The sequence below is a fragment of the Fukomys damarensis genome, unplaced genomic scaffold (genome assembly GCF_012274545.1).
Source record: "Fukomys damarensis isolate Sample0158 unplaced genomic scaffold, DMR_v1.0_HiC HiC_scaffold_14, whole genome shotgun sequence".
NCBI classification, from domain to species: domain Eukaryota; kingdom Metazoa; phylum Chordata; class Mammalia; order Rodentia; family Bathyergidae; genus Fukomys; species Fukomys damarensis.
This window is the reverse complement of record NW_022900926.1, coordinates 59,653,313-59,661,770: the sequence shown is the minus strand read 5'-3', so window position 1 is coordinate 59,661,770 and position 8,458 is coordinate 59,653,313. Positions and strand designations below refer to the sequence as shown.

The 8,458-nt window shown below is 37.4% G+C and overlaps 1 pseudogene; it reads right to left on the bottom strand.

Moving 5' to 3' along the window:
• Positions 1–5,252: 5,252 nt before the first annotated feature.
• Positions 5,253–6,802, bottom strand: LOC104850697 (annotated as a pseudogene).
• Between the last annotated feature and the right edge of the window lie 1,656 nt (positions 6,803–8,458).

The following is an 8,458-nucleotide window of genomic DNA, read 5'->3' as shown; positions in this document are numbered from 1 at the left end:
TTCACTTTGAGCAGGCTCTTTGCCCAAAGTCCTAATTCAAGTGATACTGAAGAGCTCTCTAGAGATTGTAATGGCAGGCAATTGCAAATGTGTAGCCCACAAAATCACTTTTACTTGGTTTGAAGGATACTTACTGAGCGCTTTTTATTCCGGTGTTCTTTTTTGTCAGATGACCAAGTTCTACGAAATGAACAAGGCAAACCGCTGCGGTGTTAAGTGCCAAGAGAAGAATTGTAAGAATGAAGAACGAGAAATAATTCTGATAATTGTATTATATTCTCTTTTTATTTTTTTTTTCCAGGTGGGTCTCACCGTATAACCCAGGCTAGGTTTGAACTGGTGATCCTGCTTCAGTCTCCTGAGCGGTGGAACTGCAGATGTGTGCCATTATGACCCATTACAGTACATTCTTAAATGTACTTCAAGGACAAAGAACATAAAAAATATTCTGGCTATTATATCAATGCAATTAAAATTGCATGTTGTATAAATGAATGTAACCACTATTGGGTTCCTATATGGAAAGTCTTTAGCACAATGTAAGTGGTATCAGTTCTGCTTTTTCTTAGTTTATATTTCATTTCAAGTTTACTTGTTTAGAAGAATTTGATTTTAAGATTATTTTGCTTCATAATAAAATTATAAGCCAAATATATTAAAGCATTGAAAGAGAAATTATTTCATATTCTTCATGTCTTTCACCATAACACATTGTAGTTATTGGTGAATATGATTATGTTCTACTGTTGCATATGTGTATTGGTATGATAGATAGATTTTACATTTTACCAGGTTCTTTCCCCATTCTCCTACTACTCCACATTATGGATATCTGATTATGTCAACATCATTGATTAAGTAAATCATCCTTTTTCCATTGTCTCAGAATATTACATTACTGCATGCTAAATTTCTTTGTATATCTCAGTCCATTCATAAACTTGAAATTCTGTTTACTTGTTTGAATTTTTATTTTTAAAATACATTTGCATAAAATTTTACGATTAGTGACACCATAACAACTCTTAATATTTTCTTTGTTCTTTATATTTTCTAAGAAATATCTCTCATAGACAGAAAATAGTAAAACAATAACTACATGTACATAATTTAGATATAAATTTCTGATCTTTTAGTGTCCACAGCTATTCTTTGAGTTTTCTCTCATCCAGTTGTCTAGTAATTAATCACATTATGTCTACTGTATTTTTCAACTCATATTCATGATATTAACTGTATTTTTATTCCTGTGCTGAGAATCTTTAAAATTTAAATTTATACACAAGTTTATTAAACTCACCATCCCTTGTGAATGATTCAAGACTATTAGAACCCTTCAATCTGATCTTACTCTATCTTTTTTTATTGAGTATTATAAATTAAAATTTTATTAATATTGTTTTAACTAAAATACTTAGATCTTCTTGATTTTGTTTCCCTGTTAATGAGGTAATGCTTTAGAACTGGCAATGAGCACCTAGAAATAGTAAAATCTCTAAGTATTTCTCTGAAAACATTTTTGTTTTTCATTACTCTTGAATTATGGTAAAAAGCAATAGAGTTTTCTGTTCACAATTGTATTCTCTCAGGGATTTGAGAAGAAAACTATATGGGCAAACCACTCTTGAGACAAGGTCTTACACGGTGGAGTGGTACTCTAACATAAGAAGGATAAACTGGAGTCATTCGTAGGAAAAGGCGTGTATCTAGAGACCATAATGTTAAGTGAAGTAACTAGGACACAGATGCTTATATATTGCATGGTTTCTATTAAATGAAAAATTATATATAAGTTAATATATATTATGAAATGGCAAGAAGATAAAGAGAAGAAAAGGTTTTAATCTTACATGGACGACATGTCTAACAGTGTTCCTTGACTTAGTGCAATTGACTTACATGTTTTATATGTTCTTTGGGCTATTAGTCTGGTTTTCAATTTGTACATATGATAATTAAGTTTATAAAGTCTTCGAAGGTAAATAAATGACTCTTACACTGGCAAAATAAAAGGAGGCTGGAGGGGAGGAAGGAAGGGAATTGGAATGTGTTATGTACTTGTACCGATTCTCTACAGAGAATGTAATCATTATGTACTGTAAACATCCTAGTAGACAAGTACCAATAAACAGAAAAAGGCCTTCATTTTTTCCTCTCCCTTCTCCCTTCCTTCTTCAAGTGTGTGTTCATGATTTGCTTCATCAGTTTATTTCCTGGTTTGTTTCATCATCTTCTCAGAAAAGAGGATTCCTCTGGGCCCACCTATCTTCACCTGTGCTCATCAGGATGAATTGTTGCCTATAGTTATGTGGCACTTCATGCTTATTGTCTGTCTTTGCATTTGGAGGTCAGGTTCCTGAACCAAGCATGCTTTTGTTGCCATGCCACTGGTGCATAAAACATTATCTAGCAGATGGTATGTACGCAAAATATGATTGTTGAAAGAACTTATAAACTATTTTCATTTTCTAGTTGATATTGTACTATACTTTTAGTTTCTTTTAAAACCATGGCTATAAAACTTGGTTGCAAATTAGAATGATCCTTCAAAAACATACCTATGGCCCAATCCCATTTTTCGGTTTTAGAGTCCATTGTTTTGGTTAAGTGGCAGAACACTAATGCTTATATAATGTTACCCAGGAAATTCTAATATGAAATTAGGCCTGAAAGGTTTCCTTTCACTTTCACTTTGCATGTCAAAACAGGGTACAATACAATTAATTGATTTTAATTGCTCAAATTTAAAACATCCTCTCTGTCTTTCCATTTTGCCCCAGGGCATACTGACTATGTAGGTTTGTGATTGTTTGTTTTTTGAGATAGAGTCTCTCCATGCAATTCAGGCTGGGCAGACCTGGAACTAGCAGCAACCTTCCTGCCTCAACATCTCTTCCTTCACTCAAAAGAAACCTATTACTATCACATTTTGTTTGTTTTTTATTCTCTACATTATTTCTAATGCTTTGCATCTTTTGTGCTATTTTTTTAAAAGTTTAATTCTATGCTATGTACCACGGTATGTGGTACGTGGCAAGTATTTTGATGGTTTACTGAACAACTGCTTGGCAGCTCTTCCTGTTTACAAAGCTATAATATTTTGAAGGGCAAAGTAGCAGTGAGGCCTGGTTCTTACAGACTTACCTTGTGACTATGACATAATAACAGGCTTAATGTGACAAATAGAAATACTGGAAGGACCATCAAGACTGAATTCAGCAGAACTATAACAATAAAAAAATCAAGGGACTCTTACTTCAGGAGTCCTTGAACAGCAAACAACACTACTGTTATTTATAATTTATGTTGCTTGAAGTTTAACACAACCAAACTGAACATAAATTTCACTTCTGCTTTAAATTCTCTTTTCTCCCCAAACTATCATTTGTACTATAATTTTAAATCAGATTTAAATATACATCACAAAATACAACACATTGTGGGTTGTGTTCCTTTTTCTTTTTCTCTTATGTTGATAGGACAGCATTTTTGAGCACATGTACCATTTGAGTCTTTGCACAGAGGTAAACATAATTTTCCTTTGCTTTAATAGAGCAGTTTTGTTAGTTCCCAGTCCTTGTTCTGATATCTGTAATTAACTCCATTGTCGTTTGCCTTTCAGTGTTCAGATTTAAAACCTGTGCTAGTCTGTGTCTCTTCCCCTTGTCTCCTTTTTATGTCAGGTAATGTAAAATTTCTTTCATCTCTTTTTGAGGGCTTTAGTTTTTGCTAATCCTTTATAGAATCTCACATTCACTTATTTCTTTTTGTTCTTCTAAATTTTTAAGTGTTTTTATGTCAGATCTCCTCAATCCATCATCCAAGACTCTCAACATGTCTTTTCTTGTTTTTTGCTTGGTGCCATGAGATATATTTCTGACCTTTCAGGCCACTCTTGAAGTTTGCAAAGGTTATTATTTTCTCATAAGGTTGCTTGTTAAAAAATATTCTAAAAGTCATTTTGAGATTAATGATCTACTTGAAAACAATATTTACTTTTTGGTACAGCTTTTTTAAACATTTATATTTCAATAAAGTAACACATTTTGGGTGCAAGCTACCTTTTCTTTTTCCTAGCCATTGAGTTTTTTGAATACCTAGTGTTAGAACATAAGAGCAACTAATTTTCTATGATCCAATGGTATGAAATTCAACAAATCGTTTACTCTCTACCTGAAGAAAAAGGGGAAATGTTTCTGCCTCTGGAGCTCAGTAGGTACAATCAGCGGTTGTCTAGCCTTGTGGTGCAAAAAGGACAATCATAGTTAAAAAAGACCCTTGAGCACATTAAAGTTCAACCATGTGAAAAAAAAATTGTAACTCTCTAGTGGCTGGGTAAGCTGCAAAAAGCCTCTAATTAATTAAATAGTCCATAACTTGTTCATTTTATTTACGGGGCTCATCTATTGCCTCCAAAATTTGTTTCCTACTTCATTATTCCCTCAGGAAAGGCCCAAAATGCACTTTCCAGGATGGAGGCCTCTTTCATTCCAGAGAAGCATTCAGTTTGAAGAAGGTGGAATTAAGAAGAGTTTTTCATAATCCCCAACCTTACTATTTTTCAAAAGCACATCTTAAAGGGAAGGGTAGGGAAAAGGAAATAAGGGAAGAGAAAAAAAAGTCTGAGAAAATGAAAAGATGGAAACAAAGTTTTCATTAATATGGAAGGGAGGAGGGGGTGAAGGGAGGGCAGGGACAAGGGGAAAAATGAGAACCAAGACCTGTCATGTAAAGATACAAGATCCCAATAATGAATGTAACTGTACTGTATACCTACAATGTACCTATAAACTCAATGAGAAAAGAAAAAAAGCAAAAAATACCTTAAAGGATTTGAAATATCATATTTACACAAATCATGTATTTTACCTCATAAATTGGAATTGGTATTACTATTTTTCTTTTCTTTTCTTTCTTCTTTTTTTTGGCACCAGGAATTGAACTTGGGACAGCCCTGTATTACTATTTATTTTTACTAAATTTCTTACCTGGTTCATAAAACATTTATATTTCAAGAATGTAACCCATTCTGGGCGCAAGCTTAATTTTCTTTTTCCTAAACATTGAATTTTTTTTGGAGGGGGCAGGATAAGTGAAAATAATAAATAAATTCTTTTTTTATTTTTCCTCTATATATATTTAGAAAACTGGTTTGAGAAGAGGTTGCAAAAAATAGGATAGAGGACTATATTTACAAAAAGAGAGAGTTTCAAGCCTTTAAAAAAAAAAAAGGCAAGACGTAGTCCAATGGTCTAGCACTTTGCCATCAGAGGGGAGGCGAGATCTTTGATGGCTTTGGAGTTCAGCTGTGGGATGGTGCTGATCTTCAGGAGTTTGTTGCTGGCATACTTGTTCTTGATGGCGATGAATTTCATCAGGTTTTCCTTTACTTTCACCACGTTTTTGACCATGTGCTGCACGACTTCCAGCACCTCACTCTCTGAGTAGCCCGTGCAATACTGCGTTCCATTTCCTTTGGCCCAGGACCTTCTGAGACAAGCAGGAAGCAGCCGCCGCTACCTTAGAAGGATGGTAGTGCTCCACGTCGTAGGCAATGAGCATCAGCTCCATCAAATACTCGGCTCATGTGTGCTGCTCCACATCCACCTCTTGGCTTTTGATGTCCGCCTTAAGAAATGCAGGGACAGGGGATGGCCCAACTCGAAATTCAATTCTTTCAAGATGAAAGTCTCCCTTTCTCGGATTTGGGTACTGGTGTAAGCATTGTCTGCGATGTAACCAACCAAATTCTTCGATGTTTGGAGAAAACATCTCCTCGTACTTTGAAGCGAGGAGCAGAGCGGTGATCCCAACCAGCCGGAGCTTCTTGCCGGAGACTGGCTGAACCTGTAAAAAGCGACCCATGACGGCCACGCACCTGTAGAGCGTTTCCTGCAGGAGTCGGAACTTGGAGCGCACTTGTACCAGCCAGTCCACCAGGATGGCACCCATAAGCCCGTTTATGTCTCTTCCTTCTAAGAAACGTGGGCTGATGGACTGCAAAACCTCGAGCTGCCGCAGGTACTGGTAGGTGTCCTTGACGTGGTCGCTGTAGAGCTGGGGGTTCTCCCAGTCTTAGGTGGTGTCAGTGTCCCTGATTCTGCAGAGCAGTGTGTGAAAGTCTCCTCCTTCATGGAGACGTCCTCGGGGGTGGAAGAAGGTCCCTCCGGAGCCAGCATTTCCATCTCTACAGGTTTCCCCGAAGCAGTAGGTTTCAGGTGTTTGCTGACATTTGTTGCTTCAGTGTGGTGAACGGGTGCCCTGGTGTTCTGAGCTTTCTTAGCGAAGTGGACTCCTCTGGTCGTAACTCTATTCCCATTTTATTGCAGAACTGCGCGCCTAATGGTCACATGACTCTTAGCTTTAGACTTAATTCGTTTGTTAATATTCTCCAAATCATCGGACACCGCCTGGGGTCGGAGTAGCTCAATGAGGAATGGGCCGTGGGGACTGGACCAGTGCCGTGCCAGTCTTTTTTTTTTAACATCTTCCTTACGACAGTCTGAGCCCTTTTATTCTGTCCAAAATTATCAGTAACTGTGACAGGGAGGAGAGTAGGAAAGTAACGTACCACACACATGGACTTTGCATTCCTGTGAAATATCCCAATTACTCCCACAGTCCTTGAGGTGTTGTTCCCTCAGCCCCATTTTACGAATGCAGACACTGAGGCTTGGACAGGAGAAGCAGTTTGCCAGGAGTCATGTGACTCCTCACAGGGCAGGGTCAGTGCTGCACCCAAGTGACTGCCGGTCCTGACCTTCCCGGTCTCCCCAGCTGTGATCAGCCTGGAAGCCTCCATTCAGTTCACCCAGTTTGTGTTCCTTCTCTATGCTTGGGCTAGGCAGTGCTCGATGGCAGAGCTGGGACACAGAGTGTCCCCGGTCCTACCCTCCAGGAGCCAATGCTTCTTGTCAGCATGGGAATCTAGAAAAGCATTTGCCAGAAATCCATTTATTCCAGCCCCAGATCTCAGGCTGGTGGAGCAGGAAGCTGTGGTCTCACTAGCATCTCCAGGAGAGCCTGACACACTGGCAGATTTGGGATCTTCTGGCCCAAGAAAAGGAGCTTGCTAAAGGGACAAAGATTTAGAATTTAGCACAGGAACCCTAATGAATATGACTTGTATCACTGGCGATGAAGTCAAATATGCTCTGTGATACATGATTGCATTCAGGGACAAGAGGGAACTTCCGACCCTTCCCTGATTTTGCTTAGTATGCATCAAATGAAATTGCTCACTTTGCAATATCTGAATGATAAACTATGTTTTTGTGATTATCAATTGTATAAGATATTTAAACATTGAAGACTGCTTTGTCTACCTAAATAAACCCCAAATTTGTATATCTGCACAATTTTTCATTTTAAATTAAAACCATGAACTAAACTGGGATAAATTCATATGCAGTATAAGTCATACTGAATTTCCCTAAACTGCTGATTCTCAGACGTTAATGATTTTCATGACAATCGCCTGGAGAGTGTTGAAACAGATCACTAGGTATCACCCAGACTCTGATTCAGTAGTGCTGACATAGACCCTAAGAGTCTGCCCTGTTCGTAGTTTTCACTGTTAGGGTGACGCCTCCAGAAGGCCCACACTTCAGTATTCACAGTTCTAGATAAAATTGTCCTTGATTCACTTGGAAAACACATTCAAACTATTGAGAAGACAGCTGCACAGACAGTGGTTCACATCTTATTCGCTTCTCTTTTGTCTTAGCTTTTGGCTTTAGCTTTTTATGGGAAAAGAAACCGTGTGGCATCTGTACTCTGTATCTTTCCAGGTTTCAAACAGGAAGTGCATGTGAGTGGATTCCTTCATTACCCTTAGGGCAATGAGAGCCTTAAAGAGCTGAAGCAGTATGCTTCAGTGACAAAGATGCGCCTTAAAGCAGAGGTGCCCCTGCTCCATGATGGTCCGTGATGAGTGATCCGTGGGATGGATAAAAGCAAAGTAGCTGCTTTGTGGCATTGGCTTTTGTTACTGTAAATGATATCATCTGTTTGCCATTTTCTTTAAAGTTGATCAAATGTAACAGGAGACAGTGATGACAGATGCTGAAAAAGTGTTAACCTTTCCTTTTATCTTACTTGCTTATGTGTATCTTGTACCATAAGACTTCTTAGATAGTTTTATTAGCTGATAGATGAAATGTTGTACAATGGCCCACACAAAGAATTCCATTGTGAGAAATAATTGTCTGGAACTCTATAACTGATACAGTCTAAATGCTTGGCTCATGTACAGTAACCAGACACATTAATACATAATATGGTTTGTATAAAAGTGCATTGTTAAAAGAAAATTAATTTCTTAAATGCATACTGAATTTATATTAACTAATTAATTCCAGGCATGTAGATAATTGGTTTATACTATATGGAAAAACTATTTTAAAGAAATCTAACTCAGATGGTGAATTGAGATTTTTAAAATTTTTTTTTCTTGAAA